General features: G+C 46.4%; 1 protein-coding gene across 6 annotated transcripts in view; it reads left to right on the top strand.

Moving 5' to 3' along the window:
- The window catches only part of SUOX (sulfite oxidase), a 194,797-nt gene that overhangs the window by 75,898 nt on the left and 94,269 nt on the right, over window positions 1-24,630 (top strand). For 3 of the 6 annotated variants that reach the window (XM_069653781.1, XM_069653776.1, XM_069653777.1), the window contains exon 2: window positions 22,737-22,885. The exons of 2 other annotated variants lie outside the window; for them this stretch is intronic. The gene's annotated coding sequence lies outside the window, so the exon portion shown is untranslated. Of the gene's footprint in view, window positions 1-14,101; window positions 14,283-22,736; window positions 22,886-24,630 lie in introns of those variants that run through there. One more of the 6 variants, XM_069653778.1, reaches the window with a different exon arrangement.

Raw genomic sequence — 24,630 nt, 5'->3', positions numbered from 1 at the left:
GCAGCGTTATGGGTTGTTTGATGGGCCATATTGTGATAATTATTCCGTGAAGACCCGCAGCCACAACCTGTATGCAGGCTAATGATATCTACACTGCTTTGTCCCTTGGGATATCCTGGTTTGTTGTCATCGTTGCATCCTTTGTGCACCATAAAGTGGGAGTTTGGGGGAAGGGCGGGGATGAACCTTTTCCGTGGGCACTTGGTTCTCTTTTGGAACACTAATCTTACCACAAAATGTCATTGGTCTGTGGTTCAACTTAAAACGGTACGATATCTGTCCTTATTTTCTGGTAGGGGCCGCTATGTGAAGTGGGTGCATTTGGTTCTCCATCCCATTGGGAGCTATACCGACTTCACAGTGCTAACCTTTCAGGCACGTCGTGGTCTCAACTACTCCCCCATGTTGTCATGTCTGTGTTCATTCTGTGTGGTTTATGTTTACGGTTAGGTTTCATTCGGTTCTGAATTATATGGTAACTTGTATTCGATTACAGAAAGGCTACTAAAATATATTCTTTTTTCTCTTATGTACCCAGCTATATTGTACCATTCTGCGCATGCCATATTTTCCAGCTATAATCATAAACAGTGCTTATTTGATTACCGTTCTGTGGGACGACTGACGGGGACCAATCTCCACTTTGGCGGTGCCAGCTAAAGGAGCAACCAGTGAGCGTTCACGATGTAACAACGTGCTGAAGCGAACGCTTTGCACTTGAAAGTTCAAAGAATCCATATCTTCTCACAAACTGAACAGCATGTGTGTCACTAGAACATTTTGCTGGTGTGACATAAGGACACACAAGAATTGGAGTACAGGGATTGATTGATCGCAATCAGCGTATCATGACGAGGTTTTAGAGAACATTCGAAAGCATGCGATGTTTGCTAGCTATACGTTTTATTCCAAAAATTTATCGTACATTTTGTGGACAAGAGCTTCTCTTGTGAGCGTTCTTTGCAAAATAAAAGCACTTGTTACATTGCAGACTATTGATGTTTTCTTAAAAATTAATGTTTTGCTCTCCTTTTTGGGACCAGAAAGAAAAGTTACGAGCTGTGACAGGATGTGTGTGTTTATCTTCCTGGTAATGCATAAAGTAACGTTATGGTGTGGGTGATGACAGGGTACATTTGGCTACTTTGGCCACGAACGTCATGAAAATAGGTGGAGCATATAGTTTGGACTAGTGATGTCAGTTTGAGGGGCGTGCGATCAGTATTCTTGTCACGAGGGCACATGAACTTAGGGCGATGCATCAACGGATAAGATTGGCACAAGTTGGCAGCACACAACCCATTGTTTTCGCATCCGTAATAAATTGAGGAAAACTAAGGGAAAATGCATAGGAAAAATGTTGATTACGCTATGCTTAAAAATATATGCCTGAATGATCGGGACAATACCATTTTTGAGCAAACTTCCCCTTTAAGGGATCCCTCCCATTCCCCCAGCATCGTCTGCTGCTGGGCAAGTCTACTGGGGGTAGGGCTGGGCGGTATACCAAGATTTGGAGTTATATCAATATAGGACTAGACAATGGGCCTCATTCCGAGTATGGCGGTAAGGGATAGCGGCCACCGGTAACGAGACCGGTGGCGGTAATCCCTTACCGCCATACTCCGAGTTCCCTTTGCGCCCTCGCCCTTAACGCCTGCTTTGAGCAGGTGTTAAAGTCGAGGGCGCAAAGGGGCCTCCAAGCCAATAACGGTGACCGTAATGAACGGTCACCGTTATTTGCATCTTCCCCATTCCCATTGAGCCCTATGGGGGCTAATTTGGGAATGGGGAAGAGCCTTGGTGAATGGGGAATTACCGCCCCGCCAACCTTGGAATGGGGCGGTAATTCCGCCATCCACCAAGGCTCTGCCGGTCCGGGTACGGCGTCAACCAAGGCGTTAATAGCGCCATTGGTTAGCGCCGTACTCGGAATGAGGCCCAATATCATTAAAATCAAGATATATACATATGTACAACAGAATTGCTTGCTGTATAAATACACGATTTTCACCTCCCCCAGGCTACTTTGTACTACTTTGCCCGCATCAGTTTAGGAAAAGCATACACATTGGCCTTTTATAGGCGGCCCCCCTACTTTTATCTGTGCCCCCTTGGCCCCCCTTAAATTTGACTCCTGAAGAAGCCACTGCCTGGGTGTGTCCCCTATGAATAGGCTGCCATTGCTTCTCAGCTAGGTTCGTATTTTGTAAAGCCCATGCATACAAGGTTTTAATAATGGAGTCGAAATGCATTATACGTTTTATTTTTATATGTTGTGTGTATTTCTTTTTAAAAAAAGAATACTAATACAAATGTTTAAAAGCTCTGTTTACTATATGATAATGGCCAGGTAAGGCTTAGCTCATACCCAACAAGGCATTGACAGAGGGCCTATCTCTGATGTTGATGGCGCCTGCCTCGATAATGTCTCTCATACATTATGGCACATTGAATGACTGGATTTTTTTTTTTAAACCCTGATTATTTTCTTTGATACTATAAACTCTGTTTCCTCTCCCCTGGCTCTGATAAGGGTGGCATCGGGTCTTGCTCTCGAATCCTTTCTCAGGAACGGAAAGCGGCGGGCTCGGATGAGAACTGTATGTGATATGAGAAGTCTTAGCAGAGATGAGATGAGATGAGGCGAGGCGAGGCGATAAAGTCCAGATAAAGCCAGTCTCTTATATGATGAGGCCTGCCCACGATAAGATAAGGTGAACCTGGAGCATCCCCTCTCAAAACCCGTTCCTCCTTGTCTACCCCTCCTTCTCTGACTGCCCATTTCCCACTTTTCTTCTAGTTTTCCTGATTAGACCAGCACTTTCCACATATTCTCTGAAAGCTGTAAATGATCTGCACTGCGAAGGCATAGTCCACCTTTGATAAGCGTCCTGCGCGCGCTGCCACTTATAAAATAAACCGCTCCCTGCAGAAAGGTCAGTGCCAGAGGTGTGTGACTGATAACGGTAGGGCTGGGGCATGGTTCTGTACTTGTCTGGCGGAGAGTAACAGTGGAGGCTCGCCAGGGCTTTAAGTGGGGTAAGAAATCGAGAGGGGGCCCTCATTTGGGGGCGTGGCTTCTGGGAGGGGCGTGGCCTAAAAAGCACGCAAATCGTAAGGTCTGCACACAAATATATATACATGTTATATATCTGTGTGCGTACCTTACTATGGTTTGTGTACTTTGCAGGCCATCTTTTCTAAACATAGAAATATGTAACATTACATATGTTACATATTTCTATGTTTAGAAAAGATGGCCTGCAAAGTACACAAACCATAGTAAGGTACGCACACAGATATATAACATGTATATATATTTGTGTGCAGACCTTACGGTTTGCCTAGTTTTCAGGCCATGTTTTCGGGTTTATAAAACATGGCTTTGCAAGTACACAATTCAAGCTATCTTTTATAAAGCTTTGACTACGGACAAAATTGTCCGTCCGCAAAGCTTTATAAAAGATGGCTTGAAATGTGTACTTTCAAAGCCATCTTTTATAAACCTCGAAATATGTCGAGGAATCCCCAGGTTCGCCGAGGGTTAAAGACGCCTCGGCGACCTGGGGAAACAAAGGAACAGTAACTGCCTCTGGTGACCTCTCGCGCGAGGGGTCACCAGATGCAGTTACTATGACTGTCAGAAGTGGCAGCCAGTTACAGCATCGCTGTGGCTGGCTGCCACTTCTGTCAGATCGCCTGACTTCATGGCAGGCGCATGCATTATCCCGTCGCGGCTGCGGCCGCGACGGGATAATGCATCCTGCCAATGTTGCGGGCGGTGGGACGGGGCCCCGGCAGGGCCCCGGCTCAGCCCCACTTTTTGGAGACTGCCGGGGCCCGGCCCCGGTAGGCCCCGGCCCACTTAAAGCACTGAGGCTCGCCCATGCGGGCACTAGGGTGGCGCCCCTAACACCCACACTACCTATACATTTTCAGGTCCCTCCAGGTCCTGCAAATAAAAGACCTAAAAATAAAGAAATATGCATTAAAATGCATTTGCATTATGGAGCGAGTGATTTTAACTTGTTCCATAATAATGATAATAATGCAATTTTAGTGTTTGCATTTGCAAGGAATCTAGAACATATAAATTCTTGGCAAATGCAAAGACTGGCGATGTCCCTTATGCCCTGCACAGCACTTTACCTTGGTGAGGACCAGCAAATAAAGCCCCAATGCCTTCACTCATATAGAGAGCTCTGTGCAAGGCACTGACCGACCATGGGTGATGTCAGCCCTTCAATATTCCTCGGGGGCGCAGTTCTGAACAGCCCTGGGGGGATCTTGAATGGCTCTCCACCCCTCCCTCTGCCCCTCTGAGGCCAGGTCAGCATGCTGACAAGACCCTCTGCCTGATAAAGGAATAGACCCAATGTAGTGATGTTAGAGGAAGAGGGATAAAACCTGGGCCTGCCAGAGACAATCACTGCTGCGGTCTGCTCAGGTAAGTGTTGAAAATAAAAACATGTGTCTGAATGAGTGAGAGAAATATTGGGCCTCATTACAAGTGTGCCGTTCCGGTAACAACGGTGCCGGTAAGTCTACCGGTACAGTTGTTAACGGACTGGCACACTACGAGTCTGCGTGCCGGAGTCGCTGTGCCTGGCAGGTCTGCCCTGTGGGACACAGCGACCACGGTAAGCAGACCGTAACGGAGGCATCGGCACCGTTATTTACGTGCCGGTGCCTCTTCCCCATTCCCATTGAGTCCTATGGGACTGAAATGGGAATGGGGAATATCATTTTTCCGGAAACATTTGCAAGTAATGAGCCCAACCTACTTTTTACCATCATAAAAACACCAGTCTTCCCAAGCTGTTTTGTACAATTTCCTACTCTTTTTGTAGTAATTGGCCAATGACTGTAATCGGAATTTCCTCTCTAAAATTACACATATTTAGGATACGTTGGAAAAAGAGAGTTTATCCTTGGATCTCCAGGATATGACAGGCGGGACTCCTGCAGCGCTCTTATTTGAATTTCAAGAGGTGACTGAACAGGTAATTCTACCTTTGTTGCAGGTTCTTAAATCTCTGGTTTATTTGAGATGTCCTCTAAGCTTTGGCTGCTTGTCACCTGGCCCTGGGTCTTAACAAAATGGTTACTCAACATCTCCTGTCAAGGAGTCATGTCAGCTCCAATTAAATCTGTGTTCATTTCTCCACTTTTGTAGAAGGCTATCCTTGATCCCACACAAATGAGTAACGTTTGCTTTATTGCTCAATCTCCTTGGATGGCCTGTTTTCTGAAAAAGTGGCTACTATACAACTACAACAATTTATAGAATAGAATGGTATCCTAGATCTGCGACAATCCAGCTTCCGTCCGAATCATGGGACTGAATCTGCCTTGGTCGCTGTAGCGGATGATATTTTGGCATATGCTGATGAAGGGCATCTCATTATTGGTCATACTTGACCTTCCTTCAGGGTTTCACAATGTAAACCATCCTATTCTCACGTTTAGAAATCTTGATGGCTATATCCGATGACACCTTATCATTGTTTAGGAGTTTCCTTGTAGATCGATCTCAAATGGTCCAGGTTGGCTTCTTTGTATCTAATCCTATCAAGGAAGGCTGTGGTGCCCCTTTCTCCCTGTTGCTTTTTAACATTAACCTACAACCTTTTAATGAGTATCCTTTGGAATTTCCAGCTGCATTATCGTTCTTATGCCAATGATACCCTGATATGTTTAAGTATCTGGGTTCACAGAGGTGTCTTTTCCCATGTAATCGAAGACTTTGGTGAGTTACACCAATGGATGATTTGTTATGGTCTCCAGGTGAATCCAACTAAGACGGAAGTCATGCCGTTGGGTCCTAAATATCTCCTTAATGATCCTCATTGCTCTCTCCTTCCTCAAACCCTTTTTGGATTACGCACATCTTTCTCCAGCATGGTGAGGAATTTGGGCGCGATCTAGGAATCTGATTTGTCGTTCTTGCATCAAGTAAATGTAGTGGTCAGATCGGCGTTCTTCCATCTTCATCTACTTGGGCAGACCCTCCACTTAATTCCTAAAGATAATCAGGAGTTGGTTGATGGTGCACTCATAAACTCACATTTTGGACTTTGCTAATGCTTTATATATTGCCATTTCTGATAAGCTTTTACGTACGCTGCAAGTTGTTCAAACTCTGCTTTTCGACTTATTTTTCGACTTCCCAAATGTTGTTCTAGTTCCTCCTATCGCCTTGATCTCCACTGGCTCCCAGTCCATCAGCACGTTATCTTCAAAATCTTAGTAAGTGCACTTTTGAAATGACCCCAATTTACCTTTGCACGAAGATCAATCTGTGTAACCCAGTTAGAAGTTTGCCATCGGAGATTAAATGCTTACTCTCCATTCCACGTCATCGTTGCACCACAAAAGAGATGACAAGATTTTTTTTTCTCAACCGATTCCCTATGTGTGTTCAGGAAAAAATGTTCCTTTTCCAATAAATGGCTCCTTCTCCAGTTTCTCATTTTGCCCGTCATGTTCAGCATGCACCTAGATGCAGTTCGTTCTACCTGGTTCCGTGTGGATGTGCACATTGCAAATGCTATGTATCTAATCCATCTAAATGCTAGCCTATTTTACCTTATTATTCTAAGGGAGACCTGTACCACCAGCGAGCACAAATTTCGAATTTCAACGTTTTAGTTTCTTTACCTACCTGCAACCAAACGTGAAGTATTTTAACTATGCCTCGGTGTGTTGAAATCCCCTTTTTCAGTGTAGTAATATGTTGCCCTGTATTCTTGTCCCCCCTGCCTACCTATCTAACTTAAGATGTGCTGGCTCACAGAGCTCGCTCCCCGTTTCCTTCCTTGTAATTTCTTGTTCTTACAATCAAACGTTTGGATTATGGCTCACAGGCAGGGTCGAAAGCCTATGCCAAGGAGTGAATGTGCCAGCCAGCAACACAGTAAACTTGGCAGTGGGAGACCAATGTCTGTCTTTCCTATCTAGACTGAGACCAGCTGGGTGTGCTGGGAGGATTACGTTGCATTGGCAGAGCTGTGTTTTTCAGCTGCGCTAAATAAGGACACTGCATGTCAGTATTGAGGTGCATTAGCAGAGCTCTGAGTCACAGTACTGTGAAAAATAATGCGTGCTGAAAATCTGGCCTGGGGTGCATCTGCAGAGCTTTGTGTGTCCCAATACAGAGAAGTAGATGCTGTAGACCTGCAGTGAAGTGCATTTGAAGAGCTGTATGGGTGTCGTAGTGAATTAATTCACCAGGAAAACCTATTGTGATCACTAAGGTTTGCACAGCAGTATTTATTTGGAAGAGTGGCCTAAGAAGCACAGCAAACAAGGAACCTTTTTTTTATTTTTATTTTATAAGGGTTTGATCTCTGTAGACGGGGAGTAGCCTTACAAACATGGACGAGTGTGTACTGCATTGTATAATGCACACTACAGGAAAGGAAAGAATGTAAACAAATTGCGTGTGTGAAATGTAATTCGTCAGTAATCCAGAAACACGGAACTATATAAATTCAAATACAAGAAATAATGAAATAATGCAGAAAATGTAGTTTCCAATCCTAGTAACATGGACCATTGGGAACGCAGCAGTAGAGGGCTGTTTTTACCTTGCATGGCACAATTTCCAATCGAGCCAGTGCGTCCGTGTTCCTACCACAGAAATGTACAGTATTTCCAGTACACAGCTCAGTAAGCTGGAACGCCTTCTGCTGATATCAGCAGTCTAAGCACAGATCACAGGCTCGAATCCCAGCATGACAAACTTTACCTTTGATCTTTCAGGTTGGGCAATCAACAAAACACGTGATGACCAAGAACTCGTTCTGCAAATATGTATTGGTATAGTCAGCGTCGTGAAATAACCTTGGAGCGTTATCGACCCACCAACCCATCGGGTTTCCCTCCTCTTCCTGCTATGATAAGGTACAGTCAATTGGGGCACTTATGGTGCCCTAGGGACACCACTCCAACCAGGGTTCCAGCACCCACTAGCTTCCCTAGTGGACCCTGGGTTATAGTGCCAAGCACACTCCTTGTTCGACTATACAGTCTTCCCGTTATAGCATCCAGCTTGCTTCTTGCATTGTACCTCAGTCTCAGGGTTATAGCACCCAGTATTCTTCTTGCTCTATTCCTCAGTCTCGGGGTTATAGCACCCAGCATTCTTCTTGCTCTATTCCTCAGTCTCAGGGTTATAGCACCCAGCATTCTTCTTGCTCTATTCCTCAGTCTCGGGGTTATAGCACCCAGCATTCTTCTTGCACTATTCTTCAGTCTCAGGGTTATAGCACATAGCATTCTTCTTGCTCTATTCGTCCGTCTCGGAGGTTATAGCACCCAGCTTGCTTCTTGCGTTGTACCTTAGTCTCAGGGTTATAGCACCCAGCATTCTTCTTGCACTATTCCTCAGTCTCAGGGTTACAGCACCCAGCATTCTTCTTGCACGATTCCTCAGTCTCAGGGTTATAGCACCCAGCTTGCTTCTGGCGTTGTACCTCGGTCTCAGGGTTATAACACCCAGCATATGTTTTGATCTATTCCACGGTCTCTGGTATAAAGTGCCCAGCTCATTGCACAGCTTGCTCTCTGCCTGCCAGGGTTATAATAGTTCCCACCTTGCTTTGCAGCATGCACAGTGACTCTCATGGACTTGGCATCTGGCTTGCTATTAAGCACTAGGTATATTTCAAGGGTTTAGCTCAACGCTCGCTCTGCAGCCGACCCTGTGCCTTCAGGGGATCTAGCACCCAGCTTGCTCTGCCCTAGTGATGCCTCAAACCTCGTGTCCATCTCATCCAGCCCCTCAACTTATGCCATCTCACTTGGCTTCTTCACTCCTTCTGCCATCTCACCTGGCTTCTCAACTCCGTCTGTCTTTGCCCCTTTGATTCGTTCTGATGATGGTTACCGGTAGGTGTTGGTACCATACTGATCCAGAGGCTTCAAAAGGCCTTACAGCCATTAGGAAGTCAGGCAGAAGTCCTGTCCTGCCTTTGGCGTCTCTGTAGTTCTATGTGGGATATGCATCTTGTTTACCGAAGCAGCTCTCCGTTGTCTCCATGCTCAGACAGCCGGGACTGTGCTTCTTTCAGGCATGCTGGGAGGATAGCTCAGTCCTGGAAGCGAAACAACGCAGAGCAACACAGGTTTGAATGCCGGTCCGCGCTTGGATGCTGGTCTCAGGTATACAATTGTTCATTCAGTCATTCATTCAATTCCTTTTGCTCAAATGAGCTACTCTTTGATTTTTTAGGAGTGGTTGCGTTGAAGGGGCCCCTCGGATGTGGAAACAAGGCACGGTCACCACACATGAATAGATACGCCAGTCACGAGGTTCCGTTCCCAAAATTGCAACACAAAGAATTCCCAGGTGGCCAAGTGGTCCCACGCCCCGCGACGTGTGTCTAACAGACCTCGGGGGACGCAAGAGAGTGCGAGACGTACTTCAGTTACATATATACAAACAGAGCACCTTACAATCAGTAATGACACATTTGATGCTGCCCCCAATTAATTTCCCTTTGAATTAGAGGCGATGATTGACCATCGTGACAAATATGACACCTTAGACCACCATATTTGCTAACAGTTTGCAATCTCCAGTTTTACAGACACCATTCTTTGTTTGCGAGAACACAGCGTTTCTGTTTTTCATGGGCAAGCTGCGCGTAGAAGACTGGCACATATCAGGCCTCACTATCTCTAAGTTTCGATTCTCGCTCTAGAAGTCAGCCCGCTCTCCGGGGCCTCACTGGGCTCAGAAAGGGGGGCTGTAAAGAAGATCATAATTCAACTCTTTAAATGCTAGTTTCGTACATTGATATTCTTTCAGGAGACTCGCTGGCATTCGTGTACTGATTAAATGCCTTGCTCCCTGTCTTCAAGGATATGTGAGGGAGGGAATCGGGCATTCCTGTCTGGCTCTCCAGTGTAATGTTTCAACATGTTCCTTTGCCTCATGTAAAACTGCTTTGCTGTAGATATTATTTCACTTCAATGGTCCAAGGCTAAGTGGCAACGTTGGAGAGAGCAGAGAGAGAAAACAAAATGGCGATTCTGGTCATCTTAAAATGGCTTCACTCTAGTTAAACTAATAGCTACGTAATAACTAATGGCTAATGAATATATATTCTTACACTGTAAATGAGGCGGTTGGTCTTTGGCCAACCAATTATCATTCATTTCCGGACCCTCAAGGGGCGTTTGGTTTTTCTGGACTGACAGAGTGAACCAAGTGTCATGTTAATTATATGATATGTCGGCAGTGGTGTGGCTCCTCAAGGTGAAGACCCCTGATCAAGTGCTGGGATTTCCAATATCCATTCTCAAAATTGCTTGCTTAGAGCTGTCTGGATTATCTCTGCAAGATCAGAAGATTGCAAGTCATGCCTCTATAGTCCATGTGACAGGCCGGATGCTAAATCCAAATGCAGATGAGGCCAGAAGGAGATCATACTAGTTAAGTCTGTGCGGTTTGTGTTTCCTGGACTTTTCCCCTTTTCCTCTCTCCTTGGCTCTGTTTCCTTTTCACCCAAGAGTCCACTCTCTTGCCACCGACAAGGCTTAGCGCTTTAAGACCAGCACGGTTGTGTTGTGTGCAGTATGAAACATAACTAACCATACTTGTGAGCGCCAATGATGAGAACTGCAGCAGCATTATGAATTTTCATGTAATTGTTGAGTTGTTTTGTTGAACGCTACTTCGCATCTTGGAGTCTCTTCAAAAGGCTTTTCCGCCAGATGGATGCAAGTTGATAGTCTGATGGGTGTCCATGCTGATTGTCTGATGGGCCCATGGTTACTTCACCAGGCGCTTGTCTTTCGACCTGCTTAGTGGGGCTGGACACTGAGCCATGGGAGATGCTCTCCAAGCAGCTTTGGGAGAAGACTGTATCTCAATTCTCTTTAGATTTGGCTATTAGGTGGCGCTGAAAGTGCTACCTATAAAGCCGACGCTATTGTCATTAAAATAGGAGCTTTACCATGAGAGCTTGAAATAGGGGCTTTGGGTCCAGGTTTGTTATGATGCTTTTCAATGCAGGTTGGCGTATGATGATCGATATGTGTTGTTTGGCATATGTGTCCCACCCATTTACGCCCATTTTCAAGTTAAATCAATAGGACTTTCTCCCATGTCCACTAGGGATGTAACGGTATAACGGTATACCGTTAAAGATACTGTGAACCACTTAATTGAACAATAATAACCGTCACATTGTTTATACCGTTATACCGTTCATACCGTAAAGTGTGCTTTTCAATCTGATTTGGAAAGGCTGCAGTAAGCAAGTGCTGCGCAGTCTTGGTCTTGCACTGTTGGATGTGCCGTCTGCCAAGTAGTTTCAGTTGGAGCAGTTTTTAATGCCATTCCATGAATCACACGTGCCTGATACAAAATCCTTATGTTAGCAATAGAAAGAATAGATACAGTGCCAAGAAGGAAAAGGGTTTACTTTGGGTTGGCGGCTTTGGGGTTTATATATTTATAATGGATAATGTTCTCTAAACATATGCCAATGGGGGATTTCCCTGGTTCTATCATTGAATTTACATATAATAAGCCACACTGCGAAATTCACTCATCTCTGTGGGTATTCCCTGCTGCCATACCAAAGGGTAACATGTCCGTGAGTACTGAACACCTTTTGGCCCGCAAGTAAACTAAAGGCTGTAACGGTGTGTGTGTGTGTGTGTGTGTGTGTGTGTGTGTGTGTGTGTGTGTGTGTACACATATACAAGCGTATACTACCATCGGCCTCCATTGATCGGTGGCATGCAGGTTATCAAGATGGCAACATGTTCATCTTCACCAGTAGCCAGTGGGGGAGCATAAAGCCTAAATGACCACTTAAGAAAAGCTATTCAATTTGCTTTGCCAGTTGCAGCAGCCCCCCCCCTCCTCTCCACATATGTGTTTGTGTTTGGTGGAAGCAAGGCATTTCAGTGGAAAGTATGTTGAAAAGCCCAATTCTGGCCCTGGTTGCCTGGTTTTGTTTGTGATGATAAATCTGTCAATTTATGACCTTTTAGAAAATATTTGTTAAGATTAGTTAACTCCACCTGCTATACCGCGATAACCATGATATACCGTCATTTGGCAAGAAGGTTATCGTACCGTCATAAAACTAATACCGTGACACCCCTAATGTCCACCCATCTGTGGGCAAAACGCCCCCCTTTTTGCACACTTTAGCACAGAAACTCTTTGAGCTCTTCCATGGTGACCGCCATCTTGGATGACTGTCTCCAAGGCCATCTTTGAATGGTAAATATACCATGCATCTTCCAAATAAAATAATGCATTCCCATGCAATAACCAAATTTTTACTATTTATATCTAGAGCAAATTTCAAATATTTGCAAGATATGATTTAACAAGAACACTAATGTTAAACGGATTAACCCTCTTTTTCTTTTTTTGTAAACAAACCAGTTCTGACAGAGCAAAGCAGAATACATGACAAGGCCATGACCCCTAGAGCATTCATTGGTACATTCAGTGAAATTGCAAAACATGAGGTACACTGTAAACAACATTGGTCTAACTTTGCGACGGTGCTATACCAGGGTTACACAGACAGCCAGTCGATGGTTATCAATGTGGGTTTTGTCATACAGGTAAGATATAAAGCTGGCCCACGAATCCTGTGGTCTAGAACTAGCTGGAAGAGTAGATACATACTTTTCTTCCCAGTCTTGTGACCAGGTCAATGTATTTAACCATTCCTTCTTGCACCGGGGCGTTTCTTTCCAGCGTAGCAGAATAGTTTTCTTAGCAATCATGCAGGCAGTATTAGTGAAAGCTCAGGGATCCCTGCCACTAATCACAGGCCAGATGCCAAAGAACGGCCCCATGGGTACATGTTCTAGTGTGGTGTCAATAACTTCAGATATCGTACCCATGACTTGGGACCAATAATTCTGCAATAGTGGCCATTCCCAGAGCATGTGTAAGTGGATTACCCCATCCAACATACATTTAGGGCAACACCGGGGCTGTGAGTTGGCCATTTTAGAGAGTCTAGCGGGTTTATAGTAGTCTATTCAAGATTTTAAATTGTATAAACTTAAATCTGAAGTTAATGGAAACTTTCTTGGTGTGGGTGCACATTTGGGTCCATTGCTCATCAGCGAGGTCGAAGCCAAGTTCCCGGGACCAGTTGCTTCTAGCTTTGGATTGCTAGGCCGGGAAGGAGTTCTGCACCAGTTTGTAAAGTGCAGATAGAATGCGTCTTCCGTTTCCAGAGTTTGCTACGTATGCAACGCTGAGGGTTTCAGGAGGTTCGTTTGGATAGATTGGCCATCTAGACGATCTGGCTGCTTGCATGTCTATAGTATTGCAGATGTCCCCCTCTTGTGTTCCCCTGGCCCAGTTTCCAAGTATTGGGAGTCAGGGGTGTTGCTAGGTCTGGAAAAGATCCGGTGCTACACTAATTTCGAGACGGTCTGGACTCGGGGCTAGCTAGCCTTTTGGTTGTTTTCCCTGGGATTCTATCTGAGGCTACAACCAAAATACCCAGGACTATAACCAACGGTAGTCAGGTTTTGCAGTATCTATGTGCAAGAATACCATCTTCCAAACTCGTAACGTGGCCATGATCGGGTCAAGGGGACAGATGTCAGGATTAACCTTCTTTTTGACTCTTAAAAATATTTCTTGCGTTTATTTTATTTTTAGATGCATACGTCCTTTACATGCATACGTCCCTTTCCAGCGTTGCTCTGATGCTGCCGACCGTACAAACATCCGGCAGAGCACCACGCTTCCCCAAGGGGAGGTGCCACACGTTGCAGAAAAGCTGTGAAATACACACAATTTGCAACACATTACCAAAAAAAACCCTCCTTTTGTGTACTTCTCAAACAGTCAAAAAGGAATGAATTACCATTTGAGATCGTGAGCCACATTTTCAAGAGTGCCTCAGACAATTGTATGCAGAACCGTCCACAAAACATCAGCCTGTTTTGAGCCTATGCACATAACGGCAACAGACTCGCCTATATGAGTGCGAGGAGTCACTGTATGTGACCACGTGTTCGGAGAGTCCTAAACCAGAAGGCACGCCCATGGAACCGAATGAAAGTAGCCGGCTGCTGTCAAGGCTCTCGTGTCTGCCATGTGTGTGAGGGTTGAGGGAAGGTTTCCACGGTGTTCCGCCCTCTAGCACATCAGCGTGGAGAGGGAAGTACAAGCGATCGGTGGACGCTGCGCGAGAGTCAACAGGGGCGACAAGGGAGTTAAAGAAACGAGGAAGATTTAACGGAAAAGGTCATCTGTTTGCCTGAAAGACTGCAGGGTAAGAAGGTGCTGTTACGACGCCGCAGAATGGGCTCGTGTGCAGTTACCACTGTATGCACTTAAAATGCAATACAGTGCTCGCTGTTACAAAGCAACCATAGGGTATCATTGTGTAACTATGCCTGTAATGTAGTCTTATTTGTATTTATGTTGCAATGTTATCAGCACAGCACCTTTCATTTGTGAAAAGGAATATAGTTATCGTCCAGCCACTCTCCACTTGCACTGATGCCCTGGAACCCCTCTGCACTGCGGGACTGTCTCTGTATCCCTACAGCCCCCCCTTTTCCAGCACTTGCTCTGCACTTACCTTGCCACCAGTTGGCCCTATTTATTTATTACTTTACGCCACTTACCTTGTACTGCACTCCCCCCCCCCCCCCCTCCCCTTCCCCTTGCACTTTTCCCCCTCCCCCACCCTTGCACTTGTGTGATCCGAATGACACCTGGCCTAGTAGGATCGTTGTCTGTTTCCCCTTGTTTCCTCCCCTCCCTGCCTCGTCGCGCCTTGAAACACCTGTGTATAGGCGCGTTACAAATGCCATATCATATCATATATTATGAAAATCAATCATATGCATGCACGTCAGCAAGCGTAACTGTAACCCTTAGAAAACAGGGACGCAAGTGCAAATTGTGTGCAACTATTCTATATGATGCGGAGTAGGAGGCCTCCAGCAGCTCGGGCAGCATGAGAGACTTAAGCCCACTTTGAAAACTCTTGAAATATATTGCTCCAAATAGTCGCGCTACATGAAATGTTTCTGCTTTCAGAAACGCTGGAGAAAATAAGATTTGGTTAATGCAGTGGATGTGTTTGCGAGCAATGCGTTTTTAAGGATGCCTCTCAAATTAGTGCCATTGTACGTTCAGAGCATGTACACAAGACAAGCACTCGGCGTGGACCCATGGTAAAAAAAAATGAACGTATCTGATAATCGATCATGTGCAGTGAATCACTAGTGAACAGCCATCGGTTTGTAATGACGACGATTGTGGGAGGCAGATGCTACATGAAGTGTCGCAGGTACGCATGCTAACAAAGTATGATTGCATTGTTTTGGCTTTGTTGAGGCAGCTAGCACTTGATTAGAGGAAAGAGGACTGAGTGTTCGCATACAGTGAGGCACCTCTACCAGCCGAGGACATTGCCATGGAGGCTTTAAAACTACAGGCTAGACAGGTGTATGCCTGCTCTGTTTTTTTTTGTGTGTAAACTTTCTTTGTTTTTCAATAAACACATACCCAATCGGGTATCAAACATTCCCATCCCAAAATTACCCAATTCAACCCACTGCCCTACACAATAGACCCATCATGTACATCCACAAACTTGATATAACATCCATTCAAGTGAACAATATTGCATCAAATTAATAATGTTCCCTCATGACAGCAATTGCAGAGATTTTCCCACCCATTCACAACATTACACTCCGGTATTGATCCCCAATTTAGTCAATCCGGAATAGAGTCTGAGGTCCGCGCTGCCTGCGCCAACTGATAGCGTCTAAACGGTGACCAACAGTCAAACGGCTGGCTAGTAGTTGGTAATGTAGCTTCCCTCCGCTCGCAAAGAGCCATGCATTCCAGCCATCTCGTGAATGTGGGGGGGCTGGTCTTTCCCCAGGACCTAGCAATTAGATATCCCAGAAGCCATGCTTAAGAGCCTCTTTTCAGTGCGAGTGCCCCCCTCGACCAGGGCAAGGAGCCATAGTTCTGGGGTATAAGCCCGCGTTGAAGTGAGCATTTCGGACAAGGCTGCTTCTATATTGTCCCAGATGGATCGAATGTTCAGGCAACTCCAACTAACATGATAAAAATCTGCACAATCAGCATTACATCTTTTGCACACAGATGGGCTCTCAGGATAGAACTTACTTAAAGAGTAGGGGGAGTAGTACATTTGGTGCACAAACTTATAATGAATCAGTCTGTATCGAGAGTTTAATGATCTATATCGTGTTTGCATACATACAGACTTCTACTGTTCCTCACTCAACTCCTTCCCCAGAGCTGCTTCCCACTTAATTCTATACCCAAGATTCTGTACTATTCTTCCCCCTCTTACCAGTTTATATATTCGATGCCACCTTCCTACTCGATATGGGGCGAATAATTGAGCTTTGCGCTGGGTGGGGGGCCGGTGCAAGTGGGAAATCGGGCCATTTGGCTCTAAGGGTACATCGTAGTCTGAAGTAATGTAATAGTTACAGAATCATGCACGCCCCCAGAACTTAACGCCTCCCACGTTACAAAGCGACTGTCCCACACCAAGTCCCCCAGGGTATAAAAGCACAGAGTCTGAAATCGGTCCCTGAAGGACCTCTCGTGCGTTAACTGAACTCCTGCTATATTATATATTGGCAGCTCAGGGGTGAAAGAAGTCGAGGCTCACAGTATCCGACATATCTCTGCCCACGCCCGGCATGTTATTGAAACAGGCTGGATCTCACTCTGCGGGACCGGATCTCTGTCTCCCCACAGCATACCCATTAGAGAGTCCGGATGGGAAACTGTCCCAGCTATCTGAACATGCGGGGCCTGATAGTCCACCACATTCCATTCGGATATATATTGTGCTTGCGCAGCTAAGAAGTAAAAATAAAGATCGGGGTACTGCAAGCCTCCCGTTTCATACGGTTGAGCCAGAGTATCATACGCTAATCTAGGCTGTCTGCCCGCCCATACTAATAGTGTCATCAATTTCCTAACACAGGCCCAGTAACTCGCTGTGGGCGACACTGGGACATTATTATATACGTATAACAACTTAGGAAGCATTACCATTTTGGCCAGCGCTATACGGGCGGCCTGGGATATCGGAGGCAGGATCCAGCTCTCTACCTTTTGTTCCAGATCATCTAGCTGCATTACATAATTGGTTTTATACACATGCTCTCTGATGGTGGAAATCGTAACGCCCAAGTATCTGAAGCCATACGGAGACCACTTGAACTCGTTGCCTATGTCGGTTCTCTGGACAGCTGAAGTTAGGGGGAGGACCCCCGACTTCTCCCAATTGATCCGGAGCCCAGACAGCTCCCCAAACCTATTCACCTCCGTCACTAATGGTGGGAGATTTTGGTGGGGATTTTTAACATAAAGAAGGATATCGTCTGCATATAACGATATAATAGACGGGTGTGTGCGCTCCTGGATATGGCAGGCCAGGGGTTCCATCGCAAGGGCGAACAGGACCGGGGAGAAGGGACAACCTTGCCTAGTGCCACGCGTAGGATATATATGAGCTGACATAAAGCCATTCGTATATGAGATAGGTTAGACCCATGCCCGATCGCCGAAGCACCTCAAAGGAAGGACCATTCAACAGAATCAAACGCCTTCTTGCCATCTAGGGCAACCACAGCCATCGGAACGTCTGGGTTGATATTATGCATAAGGGTAAGGAGTCGGCGCAAGTTATTCTGATTAGAGCGCCCAGAAATGAATCCAGCTTGGTCCGGTAACACCAGGCCAGGCATGTGTGGGTGTAAGCGGTCTGTGAAGATTAATGAGCGACAGTGGCCTGTAAGAGGATAAGTGAAGGGGAATCCTTTCCCAGGCTTCAACAACACAGTAATTAACTCAGACCTTGTAGAGTCCGGAAGGACACCCTTGGCCAGCGCACCACCAAACATCGCCAGCAGATGAGGGGTAACCAGATCAATGTACGTCTTATAAAATTCAGCTGTAATACCATCTACACCCGGGGCTTTGCCGTTAGGGAGAGATTTGATGGCACTACGAACCTCCTCCTCGGTGATGGGGGCGTTGAGAGCACGGCCTTGTTCAGGGTCTAGCCATCCCAAAGCCACCTCATCTAGATAGCTGAGCAACGCGTCGTGTCAGGGGGTAGGGCGTGCGATATATAAGCGATCATAGAATTCCATGAATGCATCCTTGAACCCTTTGGGATCCCTTATTCGATCCCCATCCCGGCCCTCAATTTCAACTATATTGGTGGAGAGACGTTCCTTCCTAATGGCCCAAGCTAAAGTCTTACTCGGTCTACCCCCCTCTCCATATTTAGTCGCCAAGATTGGATCACCCATATATCTATCTTCACTATCTGCCAATTCCTGAACCGCCTACCTATGTGCTTTCAGCTCCCGGCGAAGTTCGGGGGTATGCCGAATACTCTGCCGTCTTTCTCCCTCCCGTATAATATCCTCTAAGCCGTTCAGAGACCGCCTTAACGCCTTCAGTATCCCTCCTTCCCTTGTCATACAGCAGCCCCGTATACATACCTTAAAGGCTTCCCAAATCGTATCAGGGTCTGGGACGGAACCCACATTAGTTTGAAAATATGTGTATATGTCCTTTTCTATGCCGGCTAGAAACACTGGGTCTCTAAGGGCAGTAGCTCTGAAATGTCAGCAAAGCTGGCTAGAGGGGCATTCCACCAAATCAAACCAAACTAACATGGGGGAATGATCGGACAGGTCCTAGGGAGTATAGTGGCCTCCGTAGCCACTCTAAGAATAGAGGATGTTGACATCACGTAGTCAATTCTAGAAGAGCTGCTATAAACTCCTGAGAAGAAGGTATATTCCCTGTCATTGGGATGCAGTCTGCGCCACACATCGTGCAAACCAAAATCCTGTGAGATATTTGCCCACGCTTTCACTGCCTGCGGGGCGGGGGTGGATTGTGTTGTAACAGACCTATCCATATTTAGGGTGAGGGCCAGGTTGAAATCGCCAACCCATAGTATCTCATACCCAGTGAATTTGTGGAGATGCCTAGCGCACTGACGAAAGAACTCAGGTGAGTCCATGTTGGGTGAATAGACATTTATAATCAGTAGCCGGAGACCAAACGTTTCACCTGCCAAAAGTAGGAATCTCCCCTCGTCTTCCCGAATCTGTTCATGCAGCCTATACTGCAGAGTTTTATGAATATAAATGGCCACACCTCTAGAGTGCGAGGAGTACGAGGAGTTATATATATGGGAGACCCACCCTGTCAGAGCCGGGAGAGGAGCACCCCTGGCCAAATGAGTTTCCTGAAGACATAGCAAATTACAGTAAGAACCATGGTGCAGATATACTATCAGCCGTGTCTTTTTCTGGTTAGTCAGCCCCCGAATATTCCAAGACAGCACTGAGAAGGTTAACCCGGGCTTATCATGTAACGCAGTTAAGATTATTTGGCCATTCTGAAATATGGCGGCGACCGGGGTGGTGCTGTCATATTGGAACTATAGCGGGTTATTTGTATCACTTGAATATGGCATGGTTGAGTGCACCGTGAAGGGCAATAAGGGCTTGATTGAAAACTAGAAACTGATAACAATCATCCCACGCCAGAAACTTGAACCTACCGGCTCCCGTTCCCTCCCCAAAAAAACGACCACAACACATCTAACACTGATCAACACACCGCGGTGACTGCAGAAACTGGGGCGCTAGGGGCGAATTACATGCTCCAAGCGGCCACGGCAAATATTATGGCACTTACGACCAACTAGCCCCCCGGATCGGGAGATATCAACTTAAGAAAGGGGAGACCATGGGCTGAAACCACCTGCCTCCGTGCAGAGACAGATCATGAACACTGAGGAGATCGCCCTGGTGATCCACCCCGATCAGGAAGATTCCTGGCAAATTGTTCCGCTGACTCCGCTGAGGTGAAGGAGACAGTGGATCCTCCATGCTGGATGCAAAGTTTGGCCGGTTACAGCATAGCATATTTCACTCCCTTTGCACGAAGGATGCCTTTTATGTTCTGGAATGTCTTACGTTGATCCTGGACATTTGGGCTAAAATCAGGGAACAGTCGGTTCGTTGGGGAACCCCACCGCAGTTCCCCTTTTTCCCTGGCAGCTCGAAGGAGGGCATCACGGTCTCTATAACAGAAGATCCTGGCGATGATCGGGTGCTCAGCGGCCCCGGGAGGCGGTCTAGCAGCCATCGAACGGTGCACCCTCTCCACCATAAACATCGATGTGAGAGGAGGGTTATCAAGTATTTCACCCAGTAAGGTTTCCACACACTTCCCCATGTTATCAATTGAGGTGGACTCCAGAACGCCCAGTATGCAAATGTTATTACGTCTCGAGCGCCCCTCCAAATCTTCGTTCTTGGCAAGCACTTTCTTCACCGTTTGCAGCATCACTGCCATCTCTCGTTGCAACGTAGCAACCTTGTCCTCTTCATCCCCTATCCGCTGTTCCGCTTCAGCCATGCGGCCACAGAGTTTCTCTATTTGAATGGCAGAGGTATCCACCTTGCAGGATAAGGCATCAATCTTTGCCCTCAGAGCGTCGGTACTAGTCTTTAGAGCCAGCAGCGTCTGGTTCAAAGCTGCCGCATCAAACTGAACTGGCGTCTGGTCATGGCTTAGGGATAGTGGATGCTGGGACGGATCCACACGTGTAAATTGGTCCATCCTTGCTTGTTTCTTGGAATTACCCATAAGAGTGCCGGGCAGAGGTTGCTGTGCCACTGATGAAGCTCCTGATATAAACAACAGGCTGCTTGGGAGGGATCATATCAGCCCCAAAACTCGGCCAGCGAAAGTTAGTGACACCAGATATGCTTTCAGGTTGCAGTCTTCCAGGTCTCAGCCACTCGCTTCGCTGGGGGGAGAGCCAGTAGTGCAATGCAGATCTACATTGAGAGTCTTGGCCAGGCAGAGGTTATCTCCTGACGAATGCAGGCATAGTCATCGACCAATATTGCCCGCCCTCCAGTCCTGTACAATGAGTCCCAATTGACACCCAGATGACTGCGCCTGGGGCCGATGCCACAAAAGGGGAGCGCTTCACCACAGTACCCCTTACATCAAGTCAGGCCGTGCCTCCACCGCAATGCCGCTCTCCAGCGCCGGAGATGCAACGAAGTGCTGTCAAAAGTCCTTCCAGGTGAAAGCGATTAAGTTCACCGGCGCAAAGGCACCACTCACAGGACGAGCAAAGCCGGTGAACACCCCCACCACGTCCTAGTAGTGCAACAGTGTTCCAGGGGTGGCCAGATAGCCCCAAAGACAATCTTCACACAGGACTGGAGTGAATAAAACAATTAATGAGGACTAGGCAGCAGCCAGTTTTCGTTAGTTTAGAGCAGCAGGTATCACAGTTTCAAAGGGAAGCCGCGCAAGTATGGCGCCTGGAGAGCAGGACCCCTCCCCCCCCCTAGCAAGGGGAAGCGGGCTCACCTGCGTGCTCAACTGTATAGCGGTCCCCCTCCGGATCATGAAGGAGCATGCATGCAGGTAATGGCCGGCCGCGGGACAGGCAGACAGATCGTTGTAGCACTGTTAAGGCTCCTTAGCTACAGCCGCGTCCATGGTCTGTCTCAATCTCCTCCGCCGGCACAGCACCTCATGGCACACGTCGGGCTGGTCTCCACAGCTGGTCGCCACCGAACTCTGGGGAGCACTGGGTGTCGGGTCAGCCGAGCGTGACAGGGACCACCTCTAGTCCCCACGCAAGCGATCCGCACAGGTTCTCCGCCAGGCCTGCCCTGCAGCGGCGCTCTCCTGCCAACAGCTCGGCTCTCCCCCTCCCCCACTCTGTCCACCTGCCTCTCAGCTCGGGGTTTCAGCAGGCAACAGGGCTGCACGGATGCGCAAAATACCGGCTCCAAAATATGCCCCCTTACTTGGCACATCTGTAGGGTGGCTCCAGGAATCAGGAAAGGGCCCGTGCCGAGGATATTTACCCAGGATATTGTCGCCGAAGCCAGAGCTTCTCAGGCGTCTGCCATCTTCAGATTCGCGCAACAGGGTGCCCCGCCTGCTCTGTTTAATGGCTTGTCCATTCCTGGATATTAAAGGGACGCAGTCATTTCCCTACTTGCCAACCCTACAGATTTAGGCAGTAGGCTACTGCTTTTTAAGCAATCCTACCGCTTACAGATTTGGGTGACAGATCCTACTGCTTTTTACAGTGGCAGGTAATGTATGTGACTCTAAGGCACAAAGCATGCAACACATTAATTAGTCTGTATGTACAGTGGGCTGGTGGGTGATTACTTTGGGCTCAGACCAATCCACTGACCCGACAGCTACGTGACTGTCCTGCACTCTTGCCGGTACAACCCTTAGGTGAACCGCCAGTGAAGGCAAGTGGCAGAGTGCAACACCATCACACAGCATCTGCCGATCAGACTGCGGGGGTATCAGTCTCCATGTCATTCAGTGTTCAACTTGCACTGCAGGAATACATATGTATTGCCCTGGCTGCTGCTACAGAGCAGTTGTAAACCTTGCCTACCAGCTCTGTTTGATTACCTTCTGTGCGATTGAATTTGGTGTTAAGTTACCATTCAGAATTATACATTTTTAGTATTTGAACATCTTTCCATGTTGTGCTGTTAGGTGGGTTGTGTATTTTAGAATGCTCCAATGGTGGCAACAATGTATGTTTTGTATTTTCCCGTGATGTCATTGTTATGCAAATTATTATATTTGAAACTTGAAAAATCCTACTTCTTTTTGGTCACAGAATGTTGGCAAGTATGCATTTCTGGAAAAATGAAGAGGAGCACAATTTGTAGAAAAACAACTTTATAATGCAACTCCATCAACGGCCGTGAAGTCAGTCCGTCTCATGAGACAGAAAAGTTGAGAACTCGAATGCATTCTAGACATTAGGTATGTACAAATCCCATCCTTCTATTAGTCCCTGCCTATACAAATCAAAGTCAGTATAAAATGGCTTACCCCGATTGGTTAGTACACTAACATGTAAAAGTCTGCGCATCCCACCGGAGATGACCTAATCAGTTAGTAAGAAGCGTGAAATCTGCCCTACACAACAGCAAACTAGATACAGCGCCATTCTCTCCAATGTGACAAGACATCTTGGCAACCCATGCTATTCCCAAAACCCGCTGCGCTCCCACGTTAGAAGATGTCCTTGATATTATCGCATACTTGTCTGCCTATGGCAAGGACAAAAAACGTTATTTCAGTGTGCTCAAGGTTTTGTGAGAAAGTTTAACAGAGCCCTAACTTTTAGAATAATCGCTAATATTTGTGCTGCTAGGCCATCTTGCCACATACTCGGCAGCTCAAGGGCTCTCAAGTATGCGGCAGAAACGAAATCCAATTCAAAATAGCAGAGACCCTCAAATAAAATGTCAGAAGCATCCACATTCATAATATTCATGAAGCCTATATTTCCTATAATGTTTATAATGTTGCACCTGCATATTAACAATATCGGAGCCTGTTTCAAGGGAAAATATCAGCATATGCTAAAGACAAGAGTTCGCAAGTTTGCCAAAAAGCTCCTAGGAAGACTTTGTGAGATTCCCCTCAATATCTTTAAATAGGACTAAATAGTCCATCTGTAAACGCGTTTTTCAAGGCGTTTTGTCAATAGAATAGTTTTTAAGAGATCTTTGCGTGGGGGTTTCAACGAGTTTTGTACATGGATTATATGGCACATTAAAAAAGAATTATTATGCAGTGACCATCGGGCTGTTTCTTGAAATGTACCTGTTTATTCTTAATGTGGCAAAGAAACGGCAGTTCTAATTCTCAGTAGATGAACAGGCAAACGTTTATTCACAGGGCTTTCTTGCAAGAAAATAAAAAAAAATAGTGAATGGTGTAATTCGTAGTGTGATAAATCATGTCCAATGATTTAAAACGAGGGCTGCTAAAGCTGTTCGCCTTATTCATCTCAGTAGGCGTAGCATGTTCATGATAACACATTTTTCAACAAAATTGGGTAATATTTATATTGTTTGAAAAGGTCAAAAAATCAATCGCTGATAGAGTAAAGGATGGATTTATACTAAAGTGCTCAGTACTACAAAGTAGGGGTGTACCGAACTTTGGCTTCAAATAAGTATTCAGCAGGATTTCAGCTGAACACCAGCTATTCGGCTTTAGCCGAATACATACTGGAATCCTTACTCAAAGCCGATGTTACACCAGAGGTGCGCATTTACACTTGTGGTTTGTGTAAGTATGCAATGCTAAATATATAATTGCTAGCTTAAAACTGACAGGCATTCCTTTATCTTCTATGTTTTGTATACCTTTTAACATATTTCTATGCAAACTTGTAAGTTCCGCCTTTACAATTCAAGTGGACCACGGAATAGGGTGTGGCTCTGGCGGTTCTGACCCCACACCACACCCTTCACCATATGCACACACCCTGTAGACCGCAGTTTGAGGCTTTGGACTAACAACCCCCAGACGTTGGCATTACAAATAAGAGACGGGGAAAGGATAGGAGTGGAGGCATCTGGTCCTCATCCCTGATACCTTATTCATCGCCGTACATGTCATCTGGGGTGGTGAAAGGCAGCAGTCCCCTGACCGTGGGTTACAGCTGTCACCCTATGGGGCTTCTATAGACCTGTGCAGCCCCAGACAGCCAC

Source organism: Ambystoma mexicanum, chromosome 3q (genome assembly GCF_040938575.1).
Source record: "Ambystoma mexicanum isolate Mex_15411 chromosome 3q, UKY_AmexF1_1, whole genome shotgun sequence".
NCBI lineage: Eukaryota > Metazoa > Chordata > Amphibia > Caudata > Ambystomatidae > Ambystoma > Ambystoma mexicanum.
This window is presented reverse-complemented; position numbering and strand designations above follow the sequence as displayed.